Source organism: Manis javanica, chromosome 1 (genome assembly GCF_040802235.1).
Source record: "Manis javanica isolate MJ-LG chromosome 1, MJ_LKY, whole genome shotgun sequence".
Taxonomy (NCBI): domain Eukaryota; kingdom Metazoa; phylum Chordata; class Mammalia; order Pholidota; family Manidae; genus Manis; species Manis javanica.
In genome coordinates this window covers 185,242,456-185,254,945 of record NC_133156.1, presented here as the reverse complement: position 1 = coordinate 185,254,945, position 12,490 = coordinate 185,242,456, and positions in this window count along the sequence as shown.

Sequence of the window (12,490 nt, the reverse complement as noted above, 5' to 3'; positions counted from 1 at the left end):
AGGAGCATGCCTTAGCCAAGCGAGCCACTGCAGACACCTCTTGGCTTTGCACCTTTTGGGGCTGAATAGCTTTGTGTGTGCCAGGCTGGCCTCATGGGTATTCTGAAGAAAGTACATAAGTGTCTTCACTGCATCCCACTAGGCTGTGCTAAATCCAGGACTGGGAATCTCAGGCACTTGGTTTTGGAATGAAATTTTGTTTTAGAACAAAGCACAACACATTAGCTACTTCAGACCACTTGATGATACAAGAGGAGATAAGCCCTGCTTAAAAGGGGAAAAGCCCCCAGAAGCGAAATCATAAATCCTGCTTTATCATGGGATATAGAGAAAGGACAAGTGGTAACATCTCTGTCTCCTGCCAGCTTCAACTGAGGTGATGGCAGAGGTGACTGACCAAGAGAATTACAGGTAAGACCTGGTTGTGGAATTAGGGAACTTCAGATGAAGGGTGCCACCACACAGAAGAGTTAAATTACTTGTATGCATCTGATTAAGATTTGGCTTCGGAATATTCTTGTAAACTGGACTTCTTGAGATTACTCTAAACATGTGAACCAAATTTAGATAGATGTGGAACATTTTTTTACTTGATGTTTTGATACAAATTAAATAGCAAATTCTACATCTCATATCTAAAGGGTAATAAAAGGGAAGTCTGGGCCTTCGAGCTCTAAGCTCTGAGAACATATGCTATCAATCATTGGTGAATTGATTTGTTTCTCTCTTTAGATAGGACACAATCCAGTGTCACGGATGAGCCCAGGAAGCTTAACGGCCTTTCACTCCGTCCTGCCACTAGTACCACCTAGTGGTAGCCAAGAATATGTGTCAGCAACTTTTTCTCTTTAAAAAGTTACAAAAGCATGCATCCACAAAACTGTTAAAAACAGATTTAAAATGCACAGGAATCCAGAGTAAACTGTCTAGGGTCCTTCCATCCCCTTACCCAGCCCATTCCACTCCCTTAGTAACAGTGACCTACCTTGCTGCCCCTTTCTACAGATCCCAGCCTCTGTCTCCATCTGTTTCTCATTCTCTTTGTCTCTCTGTCTCTTCTTTCTCTTTGTTTCTCTCCCTGCACTTTGTTTTTGAAAACATGAATGGAATCATACTACATTTTATGAAGTGATTTTTTTTCAATTAACAGATATCTTTAAACTTATTCCCCAACACAGCAGAAATGGTCATTAATGGGCCCAGACACTGAGTTTGTTTACAAGCTCAAATATCAGGTCAGCTTTCAAATTCTGAGTTGGAAGAGTTATGTAGGCATTGAAAATGCCTTCTCTTGGATAAAGTTCTTGACTCAGATTTGCCACTATCCCTTCCCCTGTCCATTCTGCACCATTCTCATTCCCTACTTGAGCAATAGCCCCTCGCTTCTCCCATCCTGTGGTGTAAGTTGGCCATGGGTGGTCTGCCACCACACAGCCTCCTCTACTGCATTCTCAGTCTGTTAACTACACTCACAAACCTTTCTCACTTCCATGCAGGCTTCTCCGCCCCCTCGTGCCATTATCTAGGTTAGCCTCGTCACTCCTCACCATTGCAGATGCTCTGTACTCCTCCGCCTGCCTTCAGACTGCCAGCAGGGAGATGACTCTAGAACATGCATAACATTCTATCAGTTTATGCTTTAACAATTCCTCCAGGTCCCAATTTCTGCAGTTCAAAGCCTAAACCATTTGCATGTATGCCAGGCCCCTCATAGTCTTGTCCCAACCTATCTATGCCTCTTTCCTCCTCCACTATTCCTACGCTCTGGCCACACAGACTCCCTTCTTCCAGGATGAATCACATGCCTTCATGTGCTCCTCGTCTGCAGTTCCTTCTCAGGGCTGGAGATGTGCTTTCTCTCTTGTCTTCCTGATTAGACTTGACTCATTTGTCAAGATGCAACTCAACTACCACCTCTGAATTGGCTTCCACCCCTTGCAGGCTCTCCTCCATTCCTTTCATGTATTTGAGAGCCCCTTCTAGTATAGCATTCACCACATTGTAGTGTACTCATTTGGCAACAAGCAATTTGAATACTTTGAATATTCACCATTTCCTGTCCCACAGAGGAGCTGACACAAGAATGTTTGTTGAATGAGTAAGTGAGCATTGAAGACTAAAGAGAAAGGCTATAGTGAATAGGCCTTACAGCAGTGGTTTCCAAACTTTACTGTGATAAGGCTCTCATAAGGTGCTTTTTCAAATGCAGAAGCTTTGGATTTACTCTCAAAGAGTCCACCTAATTGGAGAGGTCTGAAAAGGTGGAGCTCAGCAATCACATTTTAATAAGCACCCCAGATAATTTGGCTGACCTGTAAGAAGCCCTCCCCCACAATGCAAAGCAAATAATCTGAAAAAAAGTAAATGCAATTGCATGCACTGAAGAATGTGCTTATGCCCATAAGAAATCCCTTGAGTAATCATTCTTGGCACTCCTAAGAATAGATCCCAGCCTGAATTTTAGACAACCACAGTCAACAGAATCCTGTGAAGACTCTGAAGAAGCATCAAGCTCTACGTAGAAAGGCTGGACTGTTTCTTTTCAGAACAATTGTTGTCAACTCGCATGTGTTTGTTTTGTTAGAATAGTCACTATTTAGCCAGGCCCAAACTGTTTTCATTAACACATTGCCTTTGTGTCAAGCTTCTCTTTGGATGCTCTCCAAGCATCTTAGCAGCTTTAAGCCTGTCTTCCCTCATTCCCTGAGGGAGGAACAAGCTCAAGTTCACTCCAACTCATTAGAGAGGTATTGCTCAAGCCAGCTCCTGGGGCACCAGATGCAGGCAGGAGGGAGAGAGTGGGATCCTTCCCAGCCCCCTACCCTCTGCTGTGTCACTTTTTCCCCACCCACCCTGCCAAATGCTCACTGGTGTCTTTAGCAGGCAGCTCCCACCCCTGCCTTCATGTCTGCTTAGACAATTTCCCCTCCCAAGATAGATAAGCTCCAAAAGACTCTCAGGTTTTGTAGGACTGCCAAGGGCCATGTTGGCCAGAGGGACGATTCCACACAACTAACCTCTGCATACCCATAGGTTAAGCTCTGGTTCAGAAAGCAGAACTTTTACGTAGCAGATTTCTACTGGGTGCAGAGCACCAGCCCTCCCAACCTTTGCCACACGGATTGGCCTTAACCTAGACCCTAGATCACCCTTACTCCTCATGTCTGTGAATTTCCTTCTGGTGAACCTCCCTCAGTCCCACAGACTGATTTCCTCAGATCCAGGGAGGCTACCCCAGTTTGAATTAACCTGGTTTCTGATTTCGGCACTCTTCTGACTCTGTATTTGCTAGGTTCTACACTGTCTCTATCACGGTCTCTGTAGCACACCTATTCTTCAGTTTTATGGCTCCAGACTTGATGAAGATGCCACTTCAAGGCCAAAACAAGACACATCTATATTCAGAGCAGACCATCTGAGGAAGACATTGAACTCTTCCTGGATGTTTTCTGAGAAATATTTGACTCAGTCAGTTTTCTGGACAGATCTGTCCATGTGAAACCACACCGGCAGCTACTCCTTAGGACGTCTGTGTGGTGGTAGTCCCTCTGAAATTGTTCCCCAATGCTTTATGTTCTGACCCTGACAGCTTGATTTCTCACCTCATGGGCCCCTTTGCATCAGTGTCTTCATTTTTTTTTAAGTAAACATACAGTAACATTAACTGTGTGTGTGTGTGTAGTTCTATGAGGCTGATTCATGCAACCACCATCACTATCAGGATACAGAACAGGTCCCCAGCAAACTTCCTGCTATCCCTTTGCGTGTATCCAAATTTTCATGCCTTAATTTCATAAAAGTCCCTAGGGAAGGATTATGCTCTATAGAAAAGTTAAAGATAGTCTGTATTTAATATTTAAAGGAACCTGTCGTTCAATATTAGATTACATCTACAGGGTGAGGACAAATTCCCATGATCCCAAGTCTTAAATGGATTTTAGGTTGTCTTCCCAGGCAAGATAGCTGAGCTATTTCTTCCTACCCAGACAAGCAAGAGCTTCCCAGCTCAGGAAAAATGTCCCTGTTCTGGACGTGAACCTGATGACTCAATGTTAACATCATATCCTTTCTTTCAGGTGTAACGAATATGAATCCAAAATCATTAGACTGTAGCCATGAAACTTTTGGAAATAAACTCTCAGTATGGTCACATTCATTAAATTTCAAAGTGCAATCATCTAGATTTTGGGGAAATAAGTACCCAGCATATATATATACACCCACACTGACACGCACCCACACACACATAGTGATATAATGAGTTATAAAAAATGCATACATTTGAGGGGGAGCCAAGATGGCGGCGTGAGTAGAGCAGTGGAAATCTCCTCCCAAAAACACATAGAGCTATGAAAATATAACAAAGAAAAATCTTCCTAAAATAGAGACCACAGGACACAGGACAACATCCAGACCACATCCACACCTGCAAGAACCCAGCGCCTTGTGAAGGGGGTAAGATACAAGCCCCAGCCCGGCGGGACCCGAGCGCCCCTCCCCCCGGCTCCCGGCGGGTGGAGAGAAACCGGAGCAGTTTTTTTTTTTGGCGAGCGCTTTTTGGAAGCCTTAGAGGGACGGGCCCCCGTTGCTGGGGAGGCAGGGTGGCGGGACCGGTGAGGAGGTGCCTGGGAACAGCGCCGGAGGACAAAGAATATCCCGCGTTTCTCCCTGCGAGACCTGGGGGCGGGTGCCTGAGACTGGTGCCTGAGGACGGAGGAGGTCGCGCGTTTTTCCCCTTTTTTTTTTTCTCTTTTTGGCAAGCGCTTTTTGGAAGCCTTGAAGGGACGGGGACCCCAGTGCTAGGGAGGCACGGTGGCAGGACTGGTGAGCGGGTGGCTGGGACCGGCGCCTGAGGACAAAGAATATCCTCCGTTTTTCCCTGCGGGACCGGTGGGCGGGTGCCTGAGACCGGCACTTGAGGACAGAGGAAATCGCGCGTTTTTCCCCTTTTTTTTTTCTCTTTTCTGCGAGTGCTTTTTGGAAGCCTAAAAGGGACAGGGACCCCGGTGCTAGGGAGGCAGGGCGGCGGGACTGGTGAGCGGGTGCCTGGGACCGGCACCTGAGGACAAAGAATATCCCGCATTTTTCCCTGTGGGACCGGTGGGTGGGTGCCTGAGACCAGCACCTGAGGACGGAAGAAATCGCGCGTTTTTCCCCTTTTTTTTCTCTCTTTTTGCCAAGTGCTTTTTGGAAGCCTTGAAGGGACAGGGACCCCGGTGCTAGGGAGGCAGGGCGGCAGGACTGGTGAGCGGGTGCGTGGGACCAGTGCCTGAGGACAAAGAATATTGAGCGTTCCTTCCCTGCGGGACCAGTGGGTGGGTGCTTTTTGGAAGCCTTGAAAGGACAGGGACCCTGGTGCTAGGGAGACAGGGCAGCAGGACCAGTGCGCGGGTGCCTGGGACCGGCACCTGAGGAAAAAAAAAAAAAATCGCGTGTTTTTTCTTTTTTTTTTTCCTTTCTGTTCCCTCTCTCATTGTTGCTGTTGTTGTTTTGGTTTGGAGAGTGCTTTTTGGAAATCTTAAAGGGGCAGGACAGGTCACTTAGACCAGAAGCAGGGAATCTGGGGATCTCTGGGCACTCTAACCCCCTGGGCAGCAGGGAGCACAGAGGCCCCTTACGGAGATAAATAGTCTCCTGGCTGCTCCCCCTCTAACGGGGCTCCACCATTTTGGAGGAACAGCCCCAGCCAGGCCAAGCCCACAGCAACAGTGGAGATAAACCCCAAAGCAACTGGGCAGGAAGCAGAAGCCCTGTCTGCGCACAGCTGCCCAGCACAAGCCACTAGAGGTCGCTATTCTCCCAGGAAAAGGCTACAAACCAACAAGAAGGGAAGCTCTTCCAGCGGTCACTTGTACCAGCTCTGCAGACTATCTCTATCACCATGAAAAGGCAAAACTACAGGCAGACAAAGATCACAGAGACAACACCTGAGAAGGAGACAGACCTAACTAGTCCTCCTGAAAAAGAATTCAAAATAAAAATCATGAACATGCTGACAGAGATGCAGAAAAAAATGCAAGAGCAATGGGATGAGATGCAGAGAAAAATGCAAGAGCAGTGGGATGAGATGCAGAGAAAAATGCAAGAGCAGTGGGATGAAGTCCGGAAGGAGATCACAGATGTCAGGAAAGAGATCACAGAAGTGAAACAATCCCTGGAAGGATTTATAAGCAGAATGGATAAGATGCAAGAGGCCATTGAAGGAATAGAAGCCAGAGAACAGGAACGTATAGAAGCTGACATAGAGAGAGATAAAAGGATCTCCAGGAATGAAACAACACTAAGAGAAATATGTGACCAATACAAAAGGAAAAACATTCGTATTATAGGGATACCAGAAGAGGAAGAAAGAGGAAAAGGGATAGAAAGGGTCTTTGAAGAAATAATTGCTGAAAACTTCCCCAAACTGGGGGAGGAAATAATCGAACAGACCATGGAATTATACAGAACCCCCAACAGAAAGGATCCAAGGAGGACAACACCAAGACACATAATAATTAAAATGGCAAGGATCAAGGACAAGGAAAGAGTTTTAAAGGCAGCTAGAGAGAAAAAGGTCACCTATAAAGGAAAACCAATCAGGCTAACATCAGACTTCTCGACAGAAACCCTACAGGCCAGAAGAGAATGGCATGATATACTTAATGCAATGAAACAGAAGGGCCTTGAACCAAGGATACTGTATCCAGCACGACTATCATTTAAATATGATGGTGGGATCAAACAATTCCCAGACAAGCAAAAGCTGAGGGAATTTGCTTCCCACAAACCACCTCTACAGGGCATCCTACAGGGACTGCTCTAGATGGGAGCACCCCTAAAAAGAGCACAGAACAAAACACACAACATATGAAGAAGGGAGGAGGAGGAATAAGAAGGGAGAGAAGAAAAGACTCTCCAGACAGTGTATATAACAGCTCAATAAGCGAGCTAAGTTAGGCAGTAAGATACTAAAGAAGCTAACCTTGAACCTTTGGTAACCACGAATCTAAAGCCTGCAATGGCAATAAGTACATATCTTTCAATAGTCACCCTAAATGTAAATGGACTTAATGCACCAATCAAAAGACATAGAGTAATAGAATGGATAAAAAAGCAAGACCCATCTATATGCTGCTTACAAGAAACTCACCTTAAACCCAAAGATAAGCATAGACTAAAAGTCAAGGGATGGAAAAACATATTTCAGGCAAACAACAGTGAGAAGAAAGCAGGGGTTGCAGTACTAATATCAGACAAAATAGACTTCAAAACAAAGAAAGTAACAAGAGATAAAGAAGGCCACTACATAATGATAAAGGGCTTAGTCCAACAAGAGGATATAACCATTCTAAATATATATGCACCCAATACAGGAGCACCAGCATATGTGAAGCAAATACTAACAGAACTAAAGAGGGAAATAGACTGCAATGCATTCATTGTAGGAGACTTCAACACACCACTCACCCCAAAGGATAGATCCACCGGGCAGAAAATAAGTAAAGACACACAGGCACTGAACAACACACTAGAACAGATGGACCTAATAGACATCTATAGAACTTTACATCCAAAAGCAACAGGATATACATTCTTCTCAAGTGCACATGGAACATTCTCTAGAATAGACCACATACTAGCTCACAAAAAGAGCCTCAGTAAATTCCACAATATTGAAATTCTACCAACCAATTTTTCAGACCACAAAGGTATGAAAGTAGAAATAAATTCTACAAAGAAAACAAAAAGGCTCACAAACACATGGAGGCTTAACAACATGCTACTAAATAATCAATGGATCAATGAACAAATCAAAATAGAGATCAAGGAATATATAGAAACAAATGACAACAACAACACTAAGCCCCAACTTCTGTGGGATGCAGCGAAAGCAGTCTTAAGAGGAAAGTATATAGCAATCCAGGCACACTTGAAGAAGGAAGAACAATCCCAAATGAATAGTCTAACATCACAATTATTAAAACTGGAAAAAGAAGAACAAATGAGGCCTAAAGTCAGCAGAAGGAGGGACATAATAAAGATCAGAGAAGAAATAAACAAAATTGAGAAGAGTAAAACAATAGCAAAAATCAACGAAACCAAGAGCTGGTTCTTTGAGAAAATAAACAAAATAGATAAGCCTCTAGCCCAACTTATTAAGAGAAAAAGAGAGTCAACACAAATCAACATAATCAGAAATGAGAATGGAAAAATCACGACAGACTCCACAGAAATACAAAGAATTATTAAAGACTACTATGAAAACCTATATGCCAACAAGCTGGAAAACCTAGAAGAAATGGACAACTTCCTAGAAAAATACAACCTCCCAAGACTGACCAAGGAAGAAACACAAAAGTTAAACAAACCAATTACAAGCAAAGAAATTGAAACAGTAATCAAAAAACTACCCAAGAACAAAACCCCGGGGCCGGACGGATTTACCTCGGAATTTTATCAGACACACAGAGAAGACATAATACCCATTCTCCTTAAAGTGTTCCACAAAATAGAAGAAGAGGGAATACTCCCAAACTCATTCTATGAAGCCAACATCACCCTAATACCAAAACCAGGCAAAGACCCCACCAAAAAAGAAAATTACAGACCAATATCCCTGATGAACGTAGATGCAAAAATACTCAATAAAATATTAGCAAACAGAATTCAACAGTATATCAAAAGGATCATACACCATGACCAAGTGGGGTTCATCCCAGGGATGCAAGGATGGTACAACATTCGAAAATCCATCAACATCATCCACCACATCAACAAAAAGAAAGACAAAAACCACATGATCATCTCCATAGATGCTGAAAAAGCATTTGACAAAATTCAACATCCATTCATGATAAAAACTCTCAGCAAAATGGGAATAGAGGGCAAGTACCTCAACATAATAAAGGCCATATATGATAAACCCACAGCCAGCATTATACTGAACAGCGAGAAGCTGAAAGCATTTCCACTGAGATCGGGAACCAGACAGGGATGCCCACTCTCCCCACTGTTATTTAACATAGTACTGGAGGTCCTAGCCACGGCAATCAGACAAAACAAAGAAATACAAGGAATCCAGATTGGTAAAGAAGAAGTTAAACTGTCACTATTTGCAGATGATATGATACTGTACATAAAAAACCCTAAAGACTCCACTCCAAAACTACTAGAACTGATATCGGAATACAGCAAAGTTGCAGGATACAAAATCAACACACAGAAATCTGTAGCTTTCCTATACACTAACAACGAATCAATAGAAAGAGAAATCAGGAAAACAATTCCATTCACCATTGCATCAAAAAGAATAAAATACCTAGGAATAAACCTAACCAAGGAAGTGAAAGACTTATACTCTGAAAACTACAAGTCACTCTTAAGAGAAATTAAAGGGGACACTAATAAATGGAAACTCATCCCATGCTCATGGCTAGGAAGAATTAATATCGTCAAAATGGCCATCCTGCCAAAAGCAATATACAAATTTGATGCAATCCCTCTCAAATTACCAGCAACATTCTTCAATGAATTGGAACAAATAATTCAAAAATTCATATGGAAACACCAAAGACCCCGAATAGCCAAAGCAATCCTGAAAAAGAAGAATAAAGTAGGGGGGATCTCACTCCCCAACTTCAAGCTCTACTACAAAGCCATAGTAATCAAGACAATTTGGTACTGGCACAAGAACAGAGCCACAGACCAGTGGAACAGATTAGAGACCCCAGAAATTAACCCAAACATATATGGTCAATTAATATTTGATAAAGGAGCCATGGACATACAATGGCAAAATGACAGTCTCTTCAACAGATGGTGCTGGCAAAACTGGACAGCTACATGTAGGAGAATGAAACTGGACCATTGTCTAACCCCATATACAAAGGTAAACTCAAAATGGATCAAAGACCTGAATGTAAGTCACGAAACCATTAAACTCTTGGAAAAAAACATAGGCAAAAACCTCTTAGACATAAACATGAGTGATCTCTTCTTGAACATATCTCCCCGGGCAAGGAAAACAACAGCAAAAATGAGCAAGTGGGACTACATTAAGCTGAAAAGCTTCTGTACAGCGAAAGACACCATCAATAGAACAAAAAGGAACACTACAGTATGGGAGAATATATTTGAAAATGACAGATCTGATAAAGGCTTGACGTCCAGAATATATAAAGAGCTCACACGCCTCAACAAACAAAAAACAAATAACCCAATTAAAAAATGGGCAGAGGAACTGAACAGACAGTTCTCCAAAAAAGAAATACAGATGGCCAAGAGACACATGAAAAGATGCTCCACATCGCTAATTATCAGAGAAATGCAAATTAAAACTACAATGAGGTATCACCTCACACCAGTAAGGATAGCTGCCATCCAAAAGACAAACAACAACAAATGTTGGCGAGGCTGTGGAGAAAGGGGAACCCTCCTACACTGCTGGTGGGAATGTAAATTAGTTCAACCATTGTGGAAAGCAGTATGGAGGTGCATCAAAATGCTCAAAACAGACCTACCATTTGACCCAGGAATTCCACTCCTAGGAATTTACCCTAAGAACGCAGCAATCAAGTTTGAGAAAGACAGATGCACTCCTATGTTTATCGCAGCACTATTTACAATAGCCAAGAATTGGAAGCAACCTAAATGTCCATCTGTAGATGAATGGATAAAGAAGATGTGGTACATATACACAATGGAATACTACTCAGCCATAAGAAGTGGAAAAATCCAACCATTTGCAGCAACATGGATGGAGCTGGAGAGTATTATGCTCAGTGAAATAAGCCAAGCGGAGAAAGAGAAATACCAAATGATTTCACTCATCTGAGGAGTATAGGAACAAAGGAAAAACTGAAGGAACAAAACAGCAGCAGAATTACAGAACCCAAAAATGGACTAACAGGTACCAAAGGGAAAGGAACTGGGGAGGATGGGTGGGCAGGGAGGGATAAGGGGGGGGAAGAAGAAGGGGGGTATTAAGATTAGCATGCATGGGGGGGAGGGAGAAAGGGGAGGGTGGGCTGCACAACACAGAGAGGACAAGTAGTGACTCTACAACATTTTGCTAAGCTGATGGACAGTAACCGTAATGTGGTTGTTAGGGGGGACCTGATATAGGGGAGAGCATAGTAAACATAGTATTCTTCAGGTAAGTGTAGATTAAAAATTAAAAAAAAAAAAAAAAGAAAGAAAGAAAGAAAAGGGGGATTACTCCTTAACAGGATAAAACTATTGGTAAATCAAAGATCAACGCATGCTTTAAATATCCTTAATGTTGATCACTTAAAGGGTGTCAGATGATCAGCTATGGAGGTACTCTTTTCTGATAATATTCCTTTCTCTTAATTAAAAAAAAAAAAAAAAGCAGTTACTGTGTGCTGACCTCCAATGAGTTCTGCACAGTGGTATAGAGGGCATGTCAAAGTGTGGGCAAAGGGTCTGTTTGTTTCTACGCAGAAGATCAAGGCCTAGCTTGGATACCCAGAAAATGAACTAAGATACGATATGAGGAGGAGCTTCCGGCATCAGCACTCTCTGGAGGACTCGTGCCGGGGGATGATCATCAAAAAGCCTCCACAGGGATCCGGACGATGCTGCGGTTGTGGCTGCATCCAGCCCACCATCTCCTGGACTTGCCATGAGAAGGAGGAGGGAGATGTCTAGGCTGGCATGTGCATACAGTGAGACAACGAATTTGACTGGATCTGTACTGTTGGAACTCAACCAGGAGTTGGGAGGGGTGCAAGTTGTAGCACCCCAAAATCTCATGACTATAGACTATCTATGGTTAAAAGAACATATGGGATGTGAACAGATCCCAGAAATGGGCTGCTTTAATTTGTCTGATGGTTCAAGTACAGTTGGAAAATATCCATCATATCATAGATAAATTTTCACAAATGCCTAGGGTGCCTAAATGGTTTTCTTGGCTTCACTGGAGATGGCTGGTAATTATAGATTTGCTTTGTTTATGTCACCGTATTCCTATTATGTCAATATGTGTGTGCAAATTAGTTAGTAGTTTAAAACCTATACATACTTAAGGTACTATACAAGAAGATATGTCAAAGAAATAATCAATCCTCCCAAGTTTCCTTCATATGCTACATCTATAGCTTTTCTTCTTCCTTCCTAATTACAAACTTTAAATAGAATTTGTGCCTCATATCGAATTTACCGAGTATCATAATTCCTCCAGGTGGTAAAGATACCTCGAGACAAGTGCTGGGCATAGAAGCCACAGGGCATAAATCTGCAAAGAAGTAAAAAGCTAACCTTTGCAAACAATATGGCTTCTCTCTCACTTACCAACTTTACATTTCCCTGTATGGCCCCGGAAGATGACTGGTTAGCCAGAGACGGGTAAGATTCCTCAAGGGAGGAACAACCTAAGACAGGCACAGTCGCAGGGGGGCCATCAGGTGAGAATTTGGGGATCAACAGAGGTGAGGCTCAGAACCTCACCCCCCCTGCTTTGAGAGAAATCTTCTGCATCCGTGGA